The sequence below is a fragment of the Ochotona princeps genome, chromosome 14 (genome assembly GCF_030435755.1).
Source record: "Ochotona princeps isolate mOchPri1 chromosome 14, mOchPri1.hap1, whole genome shotgun sequence".
NCBI classification, from domain to species: Eukaryota; Metazoa; Chordata; class Mammalia; order Lagomorpha; family Ochotonidae; genus Ochotona; species Ochotona princeps.
In genome coordinates, this window is record NC_080845.1 from 58,976,161 (window position 1) to 59,000,231 (window position 24,071).

A 24,071-nucleotide genomic window follows, 5' to 3' on the forward strand; every position below is an offset into this window, starting at 1 on the left:
TTTGAATTTTTTGTTTACTTTTATATTAATGGAATCATTGTTTCTCTGAAATTACTACATATGTCAGTTTACTATTAATGCTTTATAACTACTGCATACTCATAGTAATTTTTAAAAATTATTAACGTATTGCATTTATTTGAAAGACAAAGAATGAGAGGAGATCTGCTGCCTGCTGTTTCACTCCTCTTATTCCTACAATAGCTAGGCCTGGGCCAGGTTAAAACCAGGAGCTGGGAACACAGTCCAGGTATCCCACGTGGGGATCCAGCTGCTCAACGACCCTGCTAATGTGGGATATGCATCAGCAGGAAGCTAGATGGGGAATTGGAGCCCAGGTATTCTGCATGCGTGCAGGGGTCCTGAGCTGCATATTAATCACTGCACCTCACCCACTAATTCCCAGTGTTATCCAAAATATTGAGTTCTTGAATAATGAACATTTAGCCGTTGTTTTTGCTTTTTGTTCTTAAAGCCATTTTGCAAGTTATATGAAAGTAGAAAGTACCATAGTATATAAGGATGAATTTTTTTTAAGATTTGTTTATTTATATTGGAAAGGCAGATCATACTAATGGAGAGACAGAGAGAAAGATCTTCCATTCATTGGTTCATTCCCCAGTTGATTGCGATGGTCAGAGCTGAGCTGATTCGAAGCTGGGAGCTAGGAGCTTCATCCAGGTCCGCCATGCAGGTTCAGGGGTCCAAGGCTTTTATGCCATCCTTATCTGTTTTCCTAGGCCACAAGCAGGGAACTGGATGAGAAGTAGAGCAGCTGGGACACAAACTGGCACGTGTATGAGATCTTGATGGTTGCAAGGCAAGGATTTAGCCATTGAGCCATCATGCCGGGCCCTAAGGATAGATTTCTTAACATAGAGTTACTCTTCCAAGTATCCTGTATTCATTTTAGATTTTAATAAATCCTAGCAAATTATGTTTAAAGATTATAATAATTTGTGTTCTCATTAATTATATGACAGTACCTGTTCCATCCTACTTCTAGCCTTCAATGTTGATATCTAAAAAAAATATCAACTTGAAAAGCAGAGAGTTATGTATATAGAGAGGGCACGTGTGTAACAGAGAGTGCTTCCATCTGCTTGTTCATTCCCCAGATGGCCACAGGAGTCAGGTCTTGGCCACAGCCAGGCACTCCATCCTGGTCTTCCATGTGAGTACAGACCATCAGTGCAAATACCCATGTCATTGGGTGGAAGATCTTCCTCTCTGTCTCTCCTTCTCTCTGTGTATCTGACTTTCCAATTATGGATTAAAAAAACTTTAAAAAAATCTATTCTTTTTAAATACTCTGTTGGGACTGTGGCTAAAATTTCCTTAAATTTTATGTGTGTCTTAAGTTTTTTTTGAATTTTTGAATTTTATGGTATAATTTTGTATAGAATGGATTCTCCTCCTGAAACTCCAACCCCCCGACAGATTTTCCCCATGTTGCTACAATAGTATATAGTCCTTCATAAGGAGTCATAATACCATCGGTCTGTTATTTAAGTGTGCCCCAATATTGCTGGTACAGATTATGTCAGACAGTCCAGCATCCCATTGTCTACACATTTCCAACAGTTTCCTTGGGAGTCCATCTTTGATTTGGAAGCAGGGATGCATAGTGCATTGTATCCCCACATCTGGATATGGTAGTCTCTATGGTAGTCTCTATTACTCCATCACTATACATTCCCATAATTGAGAAGCCATGAGATAAGGTCAAAAACTGGTATGAATTAGAACAACAACCACAACAACAAAACTATAGCACCATGAAAAACATGTGTCTGAGTAACACATGGGTGACAAAAAGGAAAGACAAAAGTCTCTTGGGTAAAATGATGCCACCATGTAATCCATGACCCCGCGATGAATTCAACAAGAGAAAAGAATGCATTTGGAAGAAATGAAACTGAAATCAAAAATATCAAAATACATGGAATGCAGCAAAAAAAAAAAACAAAAAAACCCAGTATGAAACAGGTTATTTAAGTAACACTTTACATGATATTATCCTTAGATTAGATAGAACATATGATATTCATTCTTTTGGGATTGACTTATTTCACTGAGCATAATGGTCTCTAGTTGGGACCATCTAGTTGCAAATGGTATAATGTCCTCCTTCTTAATAGCTGAGTAACATTCCATGGAGTAGATATACCACAGTTTCTTTAACCACTCTTCTTTGGATGCATGTCTGGATTGTTTCCATGTCTTTGCTATTATAAATTGTGCTGCTGCAAATATAGGCTTACGTATCCCCTTCTCATATGCAGATTTCATTTCTGCTGGGTATATTCCTAGCAGCGGGATAGCTGGGTCATATGGTAGATTTATTTGCTCTTTTCCAAACACTCTCCAAACTGATTTCCACAGTAGTTGTTCTAGCCTACACTCCCATCAACAGTGAAGGAGGATACGTTTCTCCCCACATCCACGCCAGTATGTGTTGTTCGTAGAGTTCTGAATATAGGCCAGTCTCACTGGAGTTAGGTGGTACCTCAGTGTGGTTTTCATTTGTATCTCCCTGATGGCTAGGGAGCGTGAGCACCTTTTCATATGTCTGATAGCCATTTGGATTTGTTCTTTTGAAAAATGTTCATTTCCATTGCCCATTTTTTTCACAAGTTTTTTTTGTTTGTTTGTTTGTTTTTGTTTTTTATTGTCCCTGGGTTTCTGAAGCTCTTTGTAAATCTTGGATATTAGTTTCCTATCACTTGTGTAGTGTGCAAAGATTTTCTCCCATTCTGTTGGTTGCTTCTTTATTTTGTTAATTGTTTCCTTTGCTGTACAGAAGCTTTTTAGTTTGATGTAGTCCCATTTGTTCATTTTGGCTTTGATTGCCTTTGCTTTTGGCGTCTTTTCTAAGAAGTCTTTCCCTCTTCCTATATCCTATGTTTTCCTTTAATAGTTGGATGGTTTCTGGGTGTAGATTTAGGTCCTTGATTCATTTAGAGCTGATTTTTGTATAATGCGACAGGTGTGGGTCTTGCTTCTTAATTCTGCAAGCTGCTATCTCGTTGTCCCAACAGCATTTGTTAAGTAGACCAGGCTTTTTCCCTGGATTGTTTTCAGTTTTCTTGTCAAAAATTAGTTGACTATACATGTGTGTCTCCCTTGTGGTGTTTCTGTTCTGTTCCACTGGTCAGCTTCTCTGTTTCCGTACCAGTATCGGACTGTTTCGATAACCACTGCTCTGTAGTATGTCTTGAGGTCTGAAATTGTTATGCTTCCAGCTTGGTTTTTATTCTTCAGGGTAGCTTTAGCTATCCATGGTCTCTTGTGATTCCAGATGAACTTCTGTAATCATCTTTTCTATTTCTGAAAAGACTGTTGTTGGGATTTTGATTGGGATTGTATTGAATCTGTATATTCCTTTTTGTAATATGGTCATTTTGATGATGTTGCCAATTCAGGAACATGGTACGTTTCTCCATTTTTCAATGTCTTCTTCTATTTCGTTTTTTAACATTTTATAGTTTTCATCGTAGAGGTATTCCACATACTTAGCTTAATTCCTAGGGATTTAAGATTCCTCTCCACTATTGCAAATGGGACTTTCTCAGCCATGGAACTTTTTGTGTACACTAGTGCCATCGATTTGTGTTCATTAATTGTGTACTACTCTGCCAAAGTCTCTTATGAGTTACAATAGTCTCTTTTTTTTTTTTTTTAAGATTTTATTGTTATTGGAAAGCCGGATATACAGACAGGAGGAGAGACAGAGAGGAATATCTTCCCTCCGATGATTCACTCCCCAAGTGAGCCGCAACGGGCCGGTGCGCGCCGATCCGAAGCCGGGAACCAGGAACCTCTTCCGGGTCTCCCACGCGGGTGCAGTGTCCCAATGCATTGGGCCGTCCTCGACTGCTTTCCCAGGCCACAAGCAGGGAGCTGGATGGGAAGTGGAGCTGCCGGGATTAGAACCGGCGCCCATATGGGATCCCGGGGTGTTAGAGGTGAGGACTTTAGCCTCTAGGCCACGCCGCCGGGCCCTACAATAGTCTCTTAACTGAATCTTTTGGTTCTATGTAGAGAATCATGTCATCTGCAAATAGAGATAATTTCAATTCCTTGTTTCTAATTTGGATTCCTTTAATTCTTTATCCTTGACTAATAACTCTGGCAAGGACTTCCAATACTATATTGAAGACTAGTGGTGACAATGGACATCCCTGTCCAGTTCCAGATTTTAGTTTGAAGGCTTCCAGTCTTTCTCCATTTAGTATGATGCTGGCATTGGGTTTTTCGTAAATTGCTTTGATTGTGTTGTAGAATGTTCCTTCTATGCCTATCTTGTTTAGGGTTTTCAGCATGAAGTGGTGTTGGATTTTATCAGATGCCTCCTCTGCAGCTATTGAGAGAATCATTTGGTTTTTATTTTTCAATTTGTTAATGTGATATATCACATTTATTGCTTTACAAATGTTGAACCATCCTTGCATGCCTGGGATAAATCCCACCCGGTCTGGGTGAATGATCTGCCTGATGTGCTGTTGGATCCTTTGGCTAGTATTTTGTTGAGGATCTTTGCATCTTTGTTCATCAAGGATATTGGTCTGTAGTTCTCTTTTTGTGTTGTGTCTATCTGGCGTTAGTATTAAGGTGATATTGGCTTCATAGAGAGTTTGGAAGGATTGCCTCTCTTTCTGTTGTTTTGAAAAACTTGTGGAGGATTGAGGTAAGTTTCTGTTGAAACATTTGGTAAAATTCAGCAGTGAAACCATCTGGTCCAGGACTTTTCTTAGTTGGGAGGGCTTTAATTACTGATTCAATCTCAGTGCATGTTTTAGGTCTATTTAGATTGTTAATTGCTTCCTGGTTAAATTTTGGTGGATTGTATACATGCAAAAATCTATCCATCTCTACTAGGTCTTCCGATTTATTCACATTTATTTGGTTGCAATAGTTCCTAATGATTGTATGTCTGAGGTACCTGTTATTACATTTCTGTTCTTGTCTCTGATGCTGTTGATTTGTATTTTCTCCCTCTTTTTTTTTTTTTTTTGTTTTGATTAGTTGGGCTAGTGGAGAGTCTATTTTGTTGATTTTCTCCAAGAACCAGCTCTTTGATTCATTGATCTTATGTATAGTTCTTTGGGTCTCTGGTTGGTTTATTTCTTCCCTTATTTTGATTATTTCTTTTTTGTACTAATTTTGGGATTGCTTTGCTGTTGTTTTTCTAGTTCCTTCAACTATAAGGTTAGCTAATTTACTTGACACTTTTCTGGTTTCTTAACATAAGCGCTGATTGAGATAAACTTTCCTCTTAACACTGCCTGGATTGTTTCCCATAAGTTTTGATATGTTGTATTAATGCCTTCATTTGTTTCAAGCAATTTTTAAATTTCCCCTTTGATTTCCTCTCTAACCCATATGATACTGAGTTTTTCTGTCTGTTGTGTGATTAGTTTTCCTTTCCTGGGGTCATTGACTTTTTAACACTTTTTAGGCAAATTGTAAACTTTGCTTTCTTTTGACCTTGGTCATGAATCTTAATGTAGTCTCAGGTTTATTCCTAGTTACCTTACATCAGTTATTTCTTTGACTAAAATCTCTCTTTCTGTTGCTGTCTTGTTTTTGTAGGTCTGTATGTGCAGGCCAGCTCACTGATTGTTTGTTCTTCTTCAGTTAATTTTTTTGTTTTCCAGGTGAAAAGTTTATCAGTAGTTCCACATAAATAATGCACCTATTACCTTTGTCTTTCCAATGTTTTAATCTGATCACATCTTTTGTATTTTTTCCACATTGATGAAGGCCATTTGTATTGATGAATACATTTAGTATTCATTGGCGAGGTGAATATGTTCGGTTTTGACTTTGTTTTTTTTTTTACATTTTAGTATTATTATTATTATCATTTTATAATACAGTTCCACAGGCTCCTGGCATTTTCCTTATCCCCTCCCCAAAACTCCCCCACCTAGTTCCTCTATATCATTACTAAAATACAGTTCTTCATACACAGTCATATATCCATCATTGCGGGTATGGACAATGGCAGAGTCCAGCATTCTATTGCCAAAATATAGTGAACAGTTTCATTGTAAGTCCATCTTTGTCTGAAAGTAGAAATGCATACTACATTGTATTCTCACATCTGGATGTTAGTCTCCATTTCACAGCTACTGTACACCCCCTTAAATGAAAAGTCATAATACAAAATCAACAATAGAAAGAAAAATAGAAATTTACAATGCCATGAAGTTAAATGACATGTTACTAGATATGAGAGTCTCCGTTACACAGCTACTACACATCCCCTTAAATGAAAAGCCGCAAAACAAAATCAACATCAGGGAGAAAAAAGAAATTAACAACACCATGAAGTTAAATAACATGCTACTAAATGACTAATGTGTAGCTGAAGAAATGAAAATCAAGAACCTTTTTGAAGAAAATGATGCTACTGCATGATCTACGAGTCATTGAGTGATTTAACCAGAAGAAAGTGTTTTTCAAGAGATTAAACAGAAAGCAACAAAAGCCATGTGATATAGTTTCTGCTGATTTGTGTGTCTCTTCTAGACAATAAATAGATGGGTTTTTTTAAATTCAGTCTGCTAATCTATGACGTTTGATTGAGTTTAAGCCATTTACATTCATACTTTGGTCCTGTCATTTTAGGAGTGGGTTTTTCATTGGGTTAGTCGTCTGTTGTCATTTTACTGTGATGTTCTTCCCATTTGCCTTTGGTTTTGGTAGGTGCTATTCCTCTTCTCTGTCAAGAGAACGTCTTGAAGTATCATTTGTAGGGCAAGTTTGGAAGAGGCAAATTCTTTTAACTTTTCTTTACCGTGGAAGAATTTTATTTCATTTTCAAAGACAAAAGAAAGCTTTGCTGGATATGTTATCCTAGGCCGACATTTTTTTCTTTTAGAATCTGGAATATGTCACTCCATTCTCTTCTTGCCTGTAGAGTTTCCTGTGAGAGATCTCCTGTGAGTTTAATTGGCATTACTTTATATGCCAGTTGACTTTTTCACGTGCACTTTTTTTTTAAAGATTTATTCATTTTTATTGGAAAGCCGGATATACAGAGAGGAGGAGAGACAGAGAGGAAGATCTTCCATCCGATGTTTCACTCCCCAAGTGAGCCGCAACGGGCCAGTGTGCGCTGATCCGAAGCCGGGAACCAGGAACTTCTTCCAGGTCTCCCATTTGGGTGCAGGGTCCCAAAGCCTTGAGCCGTCCTCGACTGCTTTCCCAGGCCACAAGCAGGGAGCTGGATGGGAAGTGGAGCTGCTGGAATTAGAACCGGCGCCCTTATGGGATCCCGGGGCGTTCAAGGTGAAGACTTTAGCTGCTAGGCCACGCTGCCGGGGCCTCACATGCACATTTAAGGAATTTTTCCTTATGTTCAATTGAAGAGAGCTTGATGATCATGAGTCTTGGTGAAGATCGCTTTTGATCAAACCTGTTAGGAGTTCTGCGCCCCTCCTGGAACTTGTTTCCCAATTCTTTCTCCAGATTAGGGAAATTTTCCTTTATTATTTCATTAAATATATTTGTAAACCAGTTTCTCTTTCTGCACCTTCTGGGACTCCCATAACTCTTATATTAGGCCTCTTAATAGTGTCTTTCAATTCTTGAATACTTTTTTGGGCCTGATCCAGCTCTACTTCCAGCTTTTTGTTTGCTTCCCCCTGGTGACAGGAAATATCTTCCAATTCTGAGATTCTTTCTTCTGCTAGCTTCATTCTATTTTGGAGACTCTCCATTGTACTTTTAATTTGTTCTACTGTGTTCTTAATTTCTGATATATCAGCCTTGATTTGCTTTATTGCTTCCTTAAATTCTTTGAACTCTTGCATAAGCTTCTCATTGTTGATCAGAATCTTTAAAATGAGTCTTATGGATTCTGTGTCCCCCATTTTCTTGATGTCTTCCTCAGTTAATTCTGAGGTTGGCATAGGGTTTTGATCCTTTGCAGGGGAGTCTTCGGTAATATTCATTGTGCCTTTGTCTCTTCTTTTGCTCTTGATCATTGTACTTCTGGTTTGCAGAGTCTTCTCCTTGGGGCAGGTTTCTAAGCTGTATCACCCACAAGTCTACAATGCGATTTTACTTGTTGCAGTTGGTACACAACTCTTTGCTTGCAGCCACTTGTGCCACTCCCTCCAGTGAGTTCCAGGTCTGGGTTCTTATGTTAGATTTCCACCATGGTCTCCACAGCCCCAGCTCCTGGCTCATCATTCTCCACCTCCTGTCATACCGTACGTACTTAGGCTGCACCATTTTCTGTACAACCTTTCTCCCACTTCAGGTTAGAGCAGGTCCCAGGATTAGAGAGACACCAGGTGTCTTATATAGCTAGGTTGTTGGTGGCATTGATCTTGCCAGAACCTGTTGGACGTTAGGTCTGGGTGCCACACAGACCTATTTTGATCCCTACGATGCCACAGTAGGTATTTTTTTCCAATGGGACCAGTGCAATCCACTGACCTCAGTGAGTTCTTGTGAGCTCAGCACATGCACAGTTCACTGTTTTCCCCTGCAGTCCTAAAGCTATTGCCACAGTGTACAAAATGGCACCTGACATACTACTACTAGAGTTCTTAATCTGCTGACCATCAGGTCTGAGGACTACCCAGACCCGTCTTGGGTGGAACCCATAGAATGCCACGTCACTGCGTCAGAAATGAGTTCACTCCCAGCTCAGCGTTTGCTCAGTCCTTTCCCTTGCCTTTGCCTCCTTACGCAAAATGGCTCCCAATTCGGCTCTAGGGGGCTGACTGGGCTGTGAAATCCACCCTGTTTTCGCACTGTCTGTCTGGGATCTGCTGCTCTGTCTCTGCTCCTGGTCAAATCCAACGGACCAGCAGGACGGATGGTTCTTTGTCTGGGTTCACCTCCCAAGCTCCCAGTGAAAGTCCTTTCCTACCTGGTTGCTGGTGGAGTTCCAGCTGCTGGTGGAGTTCAGGTCGCCGTTAGCTGAATGCTACTGGAGTATCAGTCACTGCAACACCACACCCTCGTATCTGCTGCTTTCCTGTGTCTGTCAGTCTCTAGGTCTCCTTCTGCTGTTGTTCTGTCCTTTCCTATTTCTTGGAATGTGTCCTCTCTGTTTCATCCTGATTAAGTGTTTCTCTGGCCGTTTAAACATGTGCTATCTTGATTCTCCTGTCTTTGACTTTGGTATGTGCTTTAACAGTCTCAAGAAGTTAGCAAGTTCAGAAAGTTATATTTCAATATCTAGGAATTTATTGCTGTTTTCCATTTAAGAATAAGTGTTAAAGTTTATTAAATGCCTTCAGAATATATAACTGAATGATAATTGTGTATATTTTTGATATGTCCATAAGTGGGATTTCTTTCTGATTATACTTTTTTAGTTTGATGTTAATTCCTGCTATTATAGAATTGGGTTAAATTTTTTTATGCTATAGAAAGAAAGCATCTGATATTTGCAAGATTAGTACAATTTGGCCATTAACACTTTTTAGAGACTTGTGTGGTTTTGTTACTGTTTTGTTCATCTTTTTAGAACTAAAGGTTAAAGGATAAATGCTTTAATTTCTGTTGTGTTCATTGAATTTGGTACATGTCCTATTTGTCTTTGTATACTTGCTGGGCAAAGCTAAAGCTAAGAGCCAGGAGCTGCTTCCTGGTGGACCAGATACTTAGGCATTCTTTCACTTCCCAGGTGCATTAAGAGGAAGCTATATCTGAATTGCACTAATCAGGACTCAAGCCAGCTCTCTGTTAAGGAATTTCAGCCTGAATTCCTCTGTTAAGGGATACCTCATTTCTAGCTCCTACCTGTTTATACTGTAGTGGCATAATCCAAGGCCTTTTTCAACTTCTCTTTCCAGCTTCCAGCTCATAATATTCAGATGTCATGAACATGAACTTTGTTTAGAACTTGATCCAAATGCTTGATCGTAGGAATGTAAGTTGATGCTGCCTGTAATATTTTTCAGATTTTTTATTGAAAAACTTTTTTTAAAATTTTCTTTTTGATGATGTTTACATGCCCATGTGACCACTGAACAGGGTGGGAAGGGTCAAGGAGTACAAAACATTGTTTCCAATTTTCTTTTTCTTCTTTCTGCACTCGGGGTGGGGTAGGGATGTAGAAACTGATGGATGCTGCAGCCCATCCCGTCCCTGTCCTTTCTACCCACATGCACACCAGTGAGAACTGCAGCCCAGTTGGAACGACCTCCAATAACCTCCACTTGGCCAGCCCCCAGGCATGGTTCCTGCACAGAGTGGTGTGTGCAACAGAGTAGTCTAGTCTCATTCTGCTTTTGCACACACCAGTAGGTGCTGCAGCCTAGCTCAAACCAACCAACTCTACTTTGTTGGTGGATGCTATTGCCTGTCCAGCTAGGCCTGCCTCCAGCCCTGGTTTTCATGTTCACCAGTGGGAGCTACAACCCATCAGAGGAGTGTCCACAATTGCCATACTAGAAATATGTGTTGTAGCTCTCTTTAGCCCAGTTCTCATGCTGACCAGAGGGAGCAGTGGGCCCACCAGGAGAATCCCTTCTGCCCCCATACCAGGCTCACTGCCCACTCTGGTCTTATGTGTGCTGGTGGGTGCTGCGGCCCACTCTGGCATGGCCTGCCTCACCTTGGCATTTGCTGCTGGGTGCTGCAACCTGACCTGGCCCAAGTGCCCATTGTCCTGACCCTAATGTGAACTGGCTGGTGTTGTGGCCTAACCGGCCTGTCCTGCACCTTGGCCTGGTTCTCAGATCTGTCACTGTGTGTTATGAACTGGTCCAGCCTGGCCTGTCCCCAGAGCTGACCCACAAGTTTGCCAGTGGGTACTGTAATCTGGCCTGGTCTGGGCTACTCCCAGCCTTGAATCTTGCACTCACCTGATGGGACTGCATCCTGATGAAGGAGTTCCTCAAGCTCCTCTATCAGGTCTCCCCCGAGTGGCAGATCTCTCACACACTGGTACGTCCCTGGCCCAGACTTAGTTCCTCTCTTGTCTTGACAGGAACAGTTGTCTTGCCTAACTGTCTCACGCCCATTCTGGTTGTTACTGTGGGTGCTATAGCCCAGCCACACCTAGTCCATACCCAGACATAGCTCTTGTATGATTCAGTGGGTGCTGAGACTTTACTCAGTCTGTCCTACACCCACTCTGGCTCTCACGAGCACCAGTGGGTGCTGGAGTCTGTCCCAGTCTGGCACACCTCAGACCCATTCCACACCCATGCTGAGGGACACTATAGCCATATCTAGCCCAGATTGCCACCCCCATTTTGGCTCTGGGGTTTACCAGTGGAAACCAGATCCCAGCCAAGGCATCCCCTTACCTTCCCAACCAACCCTGTTCTCCGTCACGTATCTTGCACATGCCAGTGGTTACGCTGACCTGACCCAGCATAACCTGTCCCCATCTTTGCTTTTGCTATTAGATGCTACAGTCTGGCCTGTCCTGGTCCTCACCCAGTGCCATTGCTCACTGGTGAGTGCTGCAGCCCAGCACTGCCCAGCCTACTCCCATCCCTGGCTTTGATGCAAACTGGTAGGTGTGAGAGCCTAGCCCAGCATTTTCTGTTCCCCATTGTGGCTATTGTACATGCCAGTATGCTAAGGTTTGGCCTGGTCCTGCCCCAGCCCACTCTCTCCAGAACAAATCCTCACTCTTGCTGACAAGTGAAGCTGCCTTGCCCAGCCTTTCCAATACCCAGACCTGAATCACACAGTTAGCTGTATGAGCTATGGCCCACCAGGGGAGTTCCCCAAGTTATCCCACCGGTCCCACTCTCAGAGCCAGATCTTGTGTGTGCCAGTGGGTGCTAGGTCCTTACCTGGTGTTGTCTGCCTGCTCTGTCTCAGCCCTTGTATGTGTTGGTGGATATTGCAACCCGACCCGCCTCACTCCCTATTCTTGGGTGTGCCTATGGGTGCTGCAGGCTGGACCAGCCTGGACTGTTCCCAGTGTGAAAGATCACCCCTGGATATCTGTCTGCTACCTGGTGGATGTGACTCATGGCTAACCTGCCTGTGACCTGAAGCACAACTTTCAGCTGTGCATGCAGAACGTGACCTGTGATATGACTGGAGGGTCTGAAGGGATAAGTGTGCCTTCTAGCCAATGCCAGTGACATTTTTGGGTGAGGAAAGCCTTCTGCCTTCCCCTTTCCTAGTCTATAGAAGTTTGTGTGTGCTTTACAACAAACTGACATGCCTCACCTGTAAGGAGTGATTTGAACATGCCATCTTGGACCTAGTACCATTTCACCCTCCTCACAGCTCACGGAATTCACGCCAGTCCATCCGTCCACAAGTCAGACGTAACCCGACATTTCACCTAAGAATTCCACCCCCAATCTCTCCTGGCAACTCCTCCAACACTGCCCACTTACCAATCATCCTTAGGCAATCATCTGTGACAGTCTCAGGCACCAATCCCCTGGGGCCTTGCTTTCAATCCTTCCCACTCCCCACCCACGACAGCTTGCGAGCTCACCTGAAACACAGAGTCCCCAGGTGCCGTCCTCTCCCTGTCTCTTCGTTGCTCTCCCACCACCTCTATCCCGTTCCTGCCCTGCTGGAATAAATCTTCTGAAGTACCTCCTGTCCGGTGTTTCGGCTCACAGTAAAAGAACTTGGCTGTGGGAATTAGGTGCACATAACAACGTAGGAACTTTATGTGCTTAAAAATCTACCACCAGCAGTCTGTCCCCAATGGTTCCTGCAGCCAAAGAACAGCGTCACCTCACCCCTCGATGATCTAGGAGCCTGCTGACAGGGAATTCCCCCAAGAGCCAACCCTAGTACCCATGAGTGTTTGGGGTTAGGGGAAGGTTCTACACAATGGTCATGCCTAGCTCAATTTGTCATCACCCCCAGCTCTTGAGCAAACCATTGGGTATTGCAATTCCCCAGAGGTGAGCCCAAATACCCCCCACAAAATTTTCCCCCAGACCTAGTTTTCTCACATGCTGGTTAGTGTCATGGCCCAGCCTAATGTTACGCCATCCCCTGTTTCAAAACTCACTAGTGAGGTAGCCCTTCTATGTAGGCTCCCAGCCCTAGCTTTAGTGTGGGCCAGTGGGTAGTGGTGGCCAGTGATGGTCAATGCTAACTATCCCAGCTCAGGTCTCCCATGTGGGCAGGTTCATCAGTCTGACCCAGAAAGGTGTTCCAGCTTCCCTCCTTCAAACCACTCTGTCTCAGCCTCTTCACTTACTGACAGGAACAGTGACTATTGATGGAAGTCCCCCAAAAGTCATTCCTCACTTGCAACATACTGCTCCATGATCCTCCCTCCCACACATCCCCAAACTCCGTTCCCTGAACAATCCACAGTCCCTGCGCCCAGGAACGCGTATGTTTCCCAGGCCAGTCTTTCCAAGCTCAGTCTTTTGGTGGAGTGGCATGCTGGCCTGAAGCTCTTCCCACCCATCAGGGACCCAAGATTGTAGCTGGGCCCTCAGACCTGGTCCTCTGGTACACACGATGGCCTGGGACCTTACCCCTCCACCCACTTGGGGCACAAGTGCTTGTGTGAGACCCCAGGCTAGCCCAGCAGCACGCCATGCTTGCCTGGGGCCTTTCTTCTCCCCTCGCCACCCACCCTCGGCGCTGAAACACATGCATGATCCCAGGCCTGCTCCGACAGCCTCCAGCTCGAGTCCCCATACAGCAGAGATCAGGGAAGGGAGCGAAGCTGCTGGTAGCTCTGGCTGCACATGGTGAAAGGACGCCTCTGGCCACTCCAGCCCCTCAAGGCCACGTGATTTTATTTATATTGGCAGGAATGGCTAATATTGTTCAATTACCTTGATGTTTCTTCAGAAGTCTCTCTGTTCTGTGGATGTTGAAAATGAAAATGGTTTTGGGACTTTCTGTCTGTTTGCCATGGCATTTTCTTTTCTTTGATTATAACAGTAACTTTTTCATTCTGGATCCTGAACCAGTCTCCCTAGTTCTTCAGTATTTGTAAATGGAACTTTTTACTATATTGTGATGACTTACTCTTTTTAAACTTTTTTTGTAATGATTAAAACTCATGTAGAAGCTAAGTATGTTAAAAGCCTGAGGCAGGCCAGCGTTTCTGAAGAAACACAATGTGATGCTTTAGACTTTCCAGGGCCCCAGGATCTGTGTTGCAGTTACTCAGCTGCAAAGCTACACTGTAAAATCGGTCATTGACCATGTAAAACAAATAGGGCATAGTTGTGTTCTGATAAAACTTTGCTTATGCGTGTTGACATTTAAACTTAATATCCTTTGTTATATGTCATGGTATTTTATTTTAAAAAAAATTATAAAAATGCACAAACTTGAATAAGATATTGTGCCACAATAAGTTAAGCTGTTGCTTGGGACCCTGTATTCTATATCCTGCAGGAGCGCCTGGTTGAAGTCCCAGTTTTTCTACTGTTCCAACTGAGCTTCTTGCTGACACATCCAGGGGGCAGCAGACGAGGACCCACGTGCTAGGGCTCCTCTTACCTGTGCAGGGACCTGACCTGCAAGTCCAAGCTTCTGCTTTGGATTTGACCAATCCCAAGTGCTGCAGGCGTTTGCAGAGTGACACAGTGGATGGAAGGGAGGTCTCTTGCCTTATGTCTCTGTCTTCTGAATAAATAAGTATCTTTTTAAAAGAAAGGTAAAGTTCATTCTTGGCTTACAGTTATAATAAAGCAGGCAGTGGGGGCTGATATTCTTTCTAAAGTGTCTTCTGGCTTCGTTATGTTTCTCTGTTAGGAACTGGTTCTACTCTTGTATTCTTTTTGTAAATAGGTAATCGTTACCTTAAACAGTTAAGGCTTGGAGGAAGGCAGCAAGGCATCCTCAGCAATGAGTGAGGCAGGTGCTGGAAGGACGGTACAAACATCAACACTAGACCAAGCCCTTTGCGTGAGTAAAGCAATGGCAGCAATCCGTGCCGCAGGTGACGGAGAACACGTGCACAGATGTATGAGAAAGTATGCTAAGAAAACTTCATGCAGGAGCTGTGGGATTTCTGTCTTAAGAAAAACGTGGGCTGAAATAGTCGTGTAATCACTGAAGAAATTGAACTAGTGGTGATGTTATTTTATTTAATTTTTTACCTGGAAAGCACCAGACTCAGCTTCTAGGTATTAAAGATTTGTGTTTTAGATGCCTTATCTATCCTACAAAGAGCAGACCTGTACAGTCTTACATAGGTAATTCCATTCAATGTTAGAACTCACTGTTTTCAGACTAGTATCACCTTTATAAGCAAATTTGACAAAGCAGACAAATAAAGGAATATAGAGTCCATCTTCCTTTGAGAGAAATAGAGAAAGAGGGAAAAAAAGAGAAAGACCTAGTTGGATTTTCTAAGAAATACAAGGATAGTTTCCACAATAAATCATGACATAATCATTCATGATAAATGATGTAAAGTAATGGGTTCACCTCAGCAGTGTAAGAAAAAGTATTTGAAAAATCTATTTTGGGGGAAAGCTCTAATTAAACTAGGAGTAGAAGAAAACTTCTCTAGTCTGATGAAAACTGTTTCGTAATAGTTCAATGTTAGAAAGTCGTCTTCTAAAATCAGAAGCAAGCTGAGAAGTGCCACTGTTGTCCCTCGAGATGGTCTTGAAGTCTTGACCTTAAAAGGAAGGAAACAGAAATCAAACAAGACTGAAAGCAAAGAAATAACAGTGTTCTTTTCATGTAGTGAGATTGTCCATGAGCAGGTTTAAAGGATCAAGACGCTATTAGAGATAAGAACAACACAAAATGGAAGGATATGAGATCTACATTTAAAAAAAAGGTCAGTTTCATTGCACCAGCAATGGACAAAAGATGTTGAAAAGAATGCTTTTTGAGAATAAGGACCAACAGTGGAACTAAGCATATTAGCCCTGTATGAAACATGGAGGACATTTTAAAATTGAAGTGGGGATACATCATCCTCTTGGAATAGGAAACTTCAGTATCAAAAGATGATTCTCATAAATAATGTACAGATTCAAGGCGATTACAGTTAAGTTCCCAGCATCCATTATGTGGAGGACTGGAGCAAAAAAATGACCCTCAAGTGCTCAAATACTCCTCGAGAGAAAGAAAATTCTTGCCTTATCAGTACTTAGTTTACTTTAAAAATATAGAAATTGAGGTGTAGATTTTTGGATTAGTTTGGGAATAGTCTTGGTGTCCAGTGGGGCATATTTCCAAACCCCAAAGCAGACGCAGGCAAGTGGGCAAGCTGACACATGACGGGACAGCCTTTGCTCGTTGTTGGGGGGTAGCAGTCTTATTCAGTTGAAGAAGCCAACATGTATGGTTTTGATGGGTTGAATGATGTTTTGAAACCTAAAATGCACCCTATAGAGAAAAAATTAGTAACTTCTGTCAACTTAATTTTAAGAATAGCTGTTTATTAAAGGTATGGTGAAGTAGAAAAAACAGTTAACAACTTTGAGAAAATACTAAAAATAAATAGCCAAAGGATATATGTCCATGCACAGGTAGGGTGTGTCTGTGTGCGTGTATACATGTGCACAGGTAGGGGTGTGTGTGCGCGCAAGACAATAAAACATCACCAAAACCATTTACACCAAAAGAAAGAGAAGTGTGATAAACTTAGAAAACCAGGAGCAGTTTGTTAGTAGCCACGGAAGTGCAGCCAGAGACCTGTGGGATGCTATTGGATGCTGAACTTTTCTAAGAGTTAGGTTTTAGTAGCTATCTCGTAAGGAAACTTTATACTCTTCAATTGTTGTAACTCCTTAGGAAAGCAAGTTGGTATTGTCTTATAACTTTGACCATCCACTTTTCTTAAGACAAAGTAAATCACTTTTTAGGTGGCATTTGCCTCTCCGAAGGAAGAGGGGTGACTTTAGGACTGTTTCTAGGGTGCTCATAATTAAGAAATGTACTCACAATTTATTCTAGTAAGCATACAGGAGTGGGTGAATATTAAGATGTCAGGTTCCATTCTTGGTGCACTGTGGTCTGATATTTCCTGTTTCCTTAAGAAAAAAATCCTGGGGCCCAGCATGATAGCCTAGAGGCAAAATCCTTGCCTTACATGTGCCTGGATCCCATGTGGGCACTGGTTTGTGTCCCAACTGTTCCACTTCCCATCCAGTTCCCTGCTGGTGGTCTGGGAAAGCAGTAGAGGATGGCCCAAAGTCTTGGGACCCTGCACCCACATGAGAAGAAGCTCGTGGCCTGGCTCAGCTCTGGTCATCACAGCCACTTGGGCAGTGAACTAGTAGATGGAAGATCTCTTTGTCTCTGTATCTTTTTCTCTCTGTATATCTGCCTTTCCAATAAATCTTAAAAAAAAAAAAAAAAACCTGTAAAATAAATCCTGATTTGACACTTTATTGCAGCTTGAATTTGAAATTGCATTATTTTGCAAATATTTTTCACATGCATCTTTAGAAAACTTGCATTTTTCCTTTATATTTAATTAATTCATTTATTTGAAAGAGAGAGAGAGAGAGAGAGAGAGGTCTTTCATGTGCCAGCTGACTTTGTAGATGGTGCAGTGGCCAAGGCTGGGCCAGGATGAAGCCAGGAACCAGGACCTTCATCCAGGTCTCCAAGGTGGATTCAGAGCCCCATTCTTAGACCACCCTTCATCGATTTCCCAGGCATGTTTAGCAGGAACTGGAAAAGAAGTGGAGGAACTGGGACTTGAACCTGCATCCATAGGGGATGCTGGTGTCACAGGTGGTGGCTTTATGTGCTATGCTACAATGCCAGCTGTGGGGCCTTAGATTGTTAATAGCAACAAGCTGAAAACAATCAAATTTCAATGACTTGAGAATGGATGACTGTTTTGGTTTGTTTGTACAATAAAATAGCATTGCATGTCTAAGTAAATGAATAATGTGCACCTGTAACAACATGAGTAAAGCTTTGAAATACCACATTGAAATAAAAGCAGCCGGAAGCAATTTTTATAAAACTAGGTGCATGAAAAACTAAACTGCTGACAGTTTAGAGACATCTAACTGTGTAATGAAATCACACAACACAGGAAAAACAAGAGAATGGTCAACATGAACTCCATGGGTATGGGCACTTTGATTTTGACGACAGAGGGCAAGAGGGTTAGTTCTAACCTAGGTCTGCTTTGAGTGGTGCGTGTGTGAGAGTTTGTTACACTTCAGTAAACTTTGTAAGGATTTCTCCTTGTGTTGTCAAGCAAACTTTTAAAGGGTTTCTCTACCTCAAGTCTTGTAAACATTTCTGTCTTGTGTTCTCTCTCTCTTTTTAAAGATTTGTTTTTACCATAAAGTCAGATATACAGAGAGGAGGAGAGACAGAGAGGAAGATCTTCCATCTAATGATTCATTCCCCAAGTGGTCGCGATAGCCAGAGCTGAGCTGACCTGAAACCAGGAGCCAGGAGCTTCTTCTGGGTCTCCCATTTGGGTAGCAAGACCTTGGACTATCTTGTACTGCTTTCCCAGGTCACAAGCAGGGAGCTGGATGGGAAATGGAGCAGCTAAGATATGAACTGGTGCCCATATGGGATCCAGTAGCTTGCAAGGCAAGGACTTCAGCCACTAGACTACTGTGCCAGACCCTTGTGTTTTCTTAATATTTACCTGGTTTTTATTTCTTATCCTTTCTTATATTTAAGAACAGCCCAAGTTTGCAAATTTTAAAGTTTCTCAAACGAGAGGAAAAAGCCCATTGGGTACCTAACAGAATGGATGCATGGATTCATGGACCAAATATTACCACACAACTTACTTTTTGGTCCTTTTCCCAGGTTCTCATAGTGTGTTCATCTTGTGCAAGAAGAGCTCCTTGGTTTATTTTTTCTATGCAAGAAAATGGCTTGGCTGGTGTTGCTTCCTGTACAGACCTTCTGATAAGTGTGCTGAGACTTGCCCACAGTCACTTAGTTACTTGTCAGATTTTCAGGCATTTGGCAGGCTGTCAAATCAGGGTATAACCCTAGCTGTTGAGTACTTCCACCTGAAACCCTCGGCTACCATCTTGTCTCTTCCTCTCAGATACCTTTTTTCTGTGCTGGAGAGTCTCTCTGGGGTCTGAAAGGCATACGGCCTGTCTTGGCCCTGATCTTTCTGACTGTGATAATGTCCTGTTCTACGCTTGTTTCCAGAGCCTTTTAAAGAAACTCAAGGATATTTAACTCATGTAAAAGTTGTTTTATTGGAATAGAGATGAGAAATAGGTTCTGTGCTGCATTCAGTCACTAAGTTGGTTAGTGTTCCTAGTTTCTTAGAAAGTCTCTTCTTAAAGTGGTTGCTCCAGAAAGCCGTAAAATTCAGTGTTTTGTTTTTTTTCTTTTTCCTTAACAGCAGTCAGATGACTCTTGCAGGTGCTTCAGTTCAAAGGACAGACTTCTACAAGATAATCTTTGTTCCAAATCCCCTCTTTCAGGTATGCAGTGTCTAGGTGAAGTCAGTGCATTGATTATTTAAAATATTGGATATCAGTAAGATGTGCAAGCATGAAATGATCACACCCTGCTAACTGTAGTTTTCTCATTTACCATCCTGTATCAGGCCTCAGGGTGTGCACACTGCTTCCAGGCCCTGCTTAGGCCTACCACTGTTGCAACCTACATCGTGCAAGTTAGCAAGTATAGAATATGGGCACTGGCCACATGAGACGCCTTGCAGATGGCATTCTTGTCTTTGATAGGAATTTGGATCAGATGTTTCATGAGAAGCTAGAAAATATTTTTAGAATTCCCTCTGAAATAGAAACAATGGCCAGTAGGAGGGTTTAGGGCAAGTCTGCTTCCTTGAGGCTGAGGCACTAAAGACCCACTCACTATCTGATAGGGAAATACCTACAGTAGGTTTGCGCTAGAATTTTAGATTGGATCTAGCAATGAAGGGAGTATTATTTTTCCATGATTCCCCACAATAATCCTTTAGTGCCTTGCATTTCCAGCTTCTTTCTGCTTTCTCTGAGGAAATAAAATTGCAAAAGCTATAATTTAGGTTTGTAAATGCAAAGCTGAATTTGCATGGAAATACAGGTAATTAAAGAGACAGATGACACAATTCAGCTGCTGAAAAACATCTTTCTTCAGACTTTCTTATAAGGTTTTATAAAAAGAAATAATTCAATTGTGGAAGTTTTCAAATTCTGTGGTTAGCTTTCTTTCATTTGATTGCAAATCTGTTCGCTGTGCATTTTTTTTTTTTCTGTCAGCAAAAGCTCTCTCTCTCTGTCTCTCTCTGGATCAAATAACAAAGAAGATATTTTTATACAACAGTGTGAAAAAAATTCTACATGAAAATATGTCATGTAAATTTTATGAGACAAACCTAGTCTCAGACAGTGCTTCTCATTTTTGTTAGTATGTTTTTCAGTTCTAGAATTGGGGCACATTGGAATTTTGGTCTTGAAAAGCTCAAAGTAACATAAAATTTGTCATTAATAAGTCTCAGACAAGCAAGACCATTACCCTGTAATGGATGTGTACCTATATGTTAAACATTTCCCTTGAGAGGCCACCTTGCTGCTGAGGTTTTATAGTGGAACTAACTCTTGCTGCTTTAGCCAAGCCATAGTGGTATGAGTGTTCAATGTTTTGGTAACTGTGTGCTAATTCTTTTTTTTTTTTTAGCATCTTGAACTTGAAGTATACTTCAAGTTACGTTATATCACGTAATGTAGCAATTGTCCTAATGTGATGTGTATTGTTGTGGAAGGTTACATTTTATACATGATCAGAATGTGATGAAATCCTGAATACTTTTAGTGTAAGTTGGTTGAGACTTACATGGACTGACCAGAATTTCTTGATGTGGAGTTAGTAGATTTGGATTCTAGTCTTTCTGTATCTGGCTCTTTGCTTCTCCTTCCCCATTGTAAGAACTGCAGATGAACTTTTAATTTTCTTCCTCTATACCTACATGCAGCATTGTCACAGGCACATGCTTGGTAGCTACCAGACTGAAAGGGTAAATGGCCTGGTATTTTGTTGGTATAGACGCATAAGCCAAACTACAATTTGTTCCTCTTCTGATAAGTTCTTTCCCAGAATCCCTTTCTGTCTGTCTCAGTTTAACATTCCAAGAATCTGCTGAAAGTTGCCAGAGCCTGATTCTTTATTTTCCACCCTAGTCCTCCTCCCTGTTGCTCCTTAGTTGCAGGATGGCTAGGTGGAAAAGAAAGGAGCAATTGTACTGTCTGTTGTGATGGTAACTGAGGCCCTGAGGACTTTGACCCTGTGCTAGATTAGGGTAGACAACGCAGTCCAGGAGGTCAGGTTTGTTTGACTCACAGATCAAGGTAGTGAAGCTGAGTAGACATCCCTGTGGTGATGCGGGGTTGGCAGCTGGGGGGGTAGCAAGTTGGAGTTTACACAGGCAGTCCAGTCTCCAGAGGTAAGTTGGCGAGTTATCAGAATGCTGATGCTGTGTGAATACCGCAACCCTGAGTGTGACATACAGGGACAAAGTGTGGAAAGCAGCCACTGTGAGACCTGTGAGCGCTGTGCCAGGCACAGCTGGGATGAAGATGCAGCCAGAGTAGGGAAACAGGAAAAAATAATGTGTTATTTTTCCCCTTTCAAGATTTTGTTTATTTATTTGAAGAGTGACTAAGACAGTCACAGACACACACACACACACACACACACAAACACACACAGCCTTTCTGCCTACCTGTTTCATCCCCAGATGTTGCCACGGGCCAGGCTAGGCCGGGTGGAAGCTAAGAGACAGGAACTCAAGGGGCAAGTCGGAGTCCATGCTCCAGTGTGGGATGCTGACATTGCTTGCAGTGGCTTTAATCCCACCACACTACAAGGCTGGTCTGTAAAAGTGAGTTTCTGAAAGCCAAATAAAGAAAATGTTTCTATAGGGAGCATTTAGACAAGTGCTGCTGATTAACCAGATAAGGTGAACACTCAAAATTGGCTACTGGTTATCCACTGATGGCTTTTGCTTTTTTGGCAGAGGAATAAGGGTGTCAAAAGCTGTGTCCTTGTCTTGCAGATGATGAAAACACTCCATTCCTTGGGCACTTGCCTAAACCCCTAGTCCGACTGTGGAGGTGTAGGGCTGTTTAAGAAAGCACTTATCTGAAGCTTATCTTGGCTATGGACAAATACCTCCCATGACGTGGCTTCTTGTTGACCCAACATAAATGAGTGTGTTCAAAACACATTTTCATTTTCCCTCAAAAATATGTATGTGCTTTCCATAGACAATGACTTCTGGTTTATCATGGTTTGATAATCTTCTCTGACATAAGATTCAGAGCCTTGGAGTATGAATAAGGCATGAATAAGTTTTTACTGAAATTTGAAGTGCTGTATTTATCAGTTGACACATGTAATCATTATCTTCATTTTAATTTCCTAGGATGTTAAACAGAGAAATGTGCTTGTAAAGGTATAAATCTACTTAAATGTCTTCCTTCTGTTCCATATTATGATTTAGAGATTCTAGAGTCGTGAATATAAAACAGTTGGCATAAATTCATATCCCTTTTAAGCTTCTCATTCGATTTGAAGGTATCTAATGCTTACAAAAAATCCAGGCATGATTGATTGTTTATACTTTGTTTTTCATTGTTCTAGTTAAGTGTTTGCTCTTTTATATATTTTCATTTTGTTTTGCTTTATTTAACTTATTCTGAAAATACTTAGATTTTCCACCACAGTGACTACTAATATGCAGTTGGAAAGATTGTACATTTAATGTGGATCATTTGCTTTTGTTTATATGATGACTTGGCTTTTATTCTAGATATATTTTTACTAAGAATTTCGTAACAAAGAACATTTTTAATGTTTCCGAGTTGTTTGTCAGTGTGCCAAAGTCAGTTTATTTATGTTCACTGCAAGTTGTTTCTTTGAGGGTCAATGAGATTTTAAAATTTTTATTGTTGTCAAATTAGTTACAATTGAGCATGTATTTTCCTAATTTGATGTAATGACTAGAAGTTGGAGTGCTGAATGATGGTGTGAGAAAGATTGGTTGATAGCACACCCTCGTTCATTGTCTTTGTTTTCTGTGCAGTGACTTAGAGATCTCGGTTTTACTTTCCTTTGTCCTTTTGCCAAGAATGATGGGAAATGAAAACCAGTCTGTAGGAGCCTATTATTTTGTCTTTTGAATTGTTAGCATGTCTTTCCTTTTGAGTCATCTTTCAGTGTATCATTGAACTTCATAGTTTACAATGTATGCTTGCCTCCTCTCTTTTTGGAACCTTACTGACTTTGACAATGTATGCTGAATGTTAATATCATTACGACTTTGGTCAGTTTTTGTGAAAATTATACTGTTTAAGCAGGAGCACTGGGCATATCAACCAAGGTCTGTTACTTCCTCCAAAATATTAATCTAGACTTTTCTAATATTTGCCAAGACCAGAAATGGAATTTACTTTCTTGAGGCTTTTCTGTGTTTGCTAGCTGTGGTTCCATGGGGATCATCTGAGTATGTTCATTGTGAGCATTGAAAATTCTTCAGCAGTGTTTCCTCCTTTATTCTGTTGATTACATGAGTCATTACTCCCCATATCCTAAGTACATATACATGTGGACCTTCCTTGACTTTCATGTGAATATATTTGTAAGTAGAAGGACATCTTTGTTAAGATTGTGAGGTTGGCTTTGTTTTGTTTTTCCATTGTACTAGATACTAATACTCATCGTCTGTGTTTTTCTTCTCTCCTTTTGTGTTTGTCTGGCATTCTGGTTGCAGTTGGGTTTTACTTTGTTTATTTAGGTGGAGTCTTTTTTCCCTAGATGAATGCGGATCCTTTTAGTGGACTGATGGAGGTATTTGCTGTTAGGTTTGTCACTATGATTTTGTATGCTTTTTGATATCAGTGATTTTACAATTTAAAAAAAAATCATCTTATGTATGCTTGATACTTTGCTGGTTTGTTCCATCTGTGGATTAATTCCAAAAATGTAAGAATTGTGTAACTATCTTTGTATCATTCAATATGAGTGCCCCTCTAGGCAGTTTCTGTTATCTTTTTTATCCTTTTCTGTTTTTCCAGGTCAGTTTCTGTGGTGTGAGAACAGAAGACCTGTGTCTCACAAAGGTGGGAGGCTTCCTGCCACCAGCAAATATATGGCCAATCATCTTTGCTTTGTGGGCATCCTCCAGTCTGCTTCAGCTCTGATGCTGGCTACTTGGAGATGGT

The 24,071-nt window shown here is 41.4% G+C and overlaps 1 protein-coding gene across 2 annotated transcripts in view; it reads left to right on the forward strand.

The window, feature by feature from the left end:
- The window catches only part of AUH (AU RNA binding methylglutaconyl-CoA hydratase), a 162,457-nt gene that overhangs the window by 42,446 nt on the left and 95,940 nt on the right, over positions 1-24,071 (forward strand). The gene's annotated exons all lie outside the window — the stretch shown is intronic.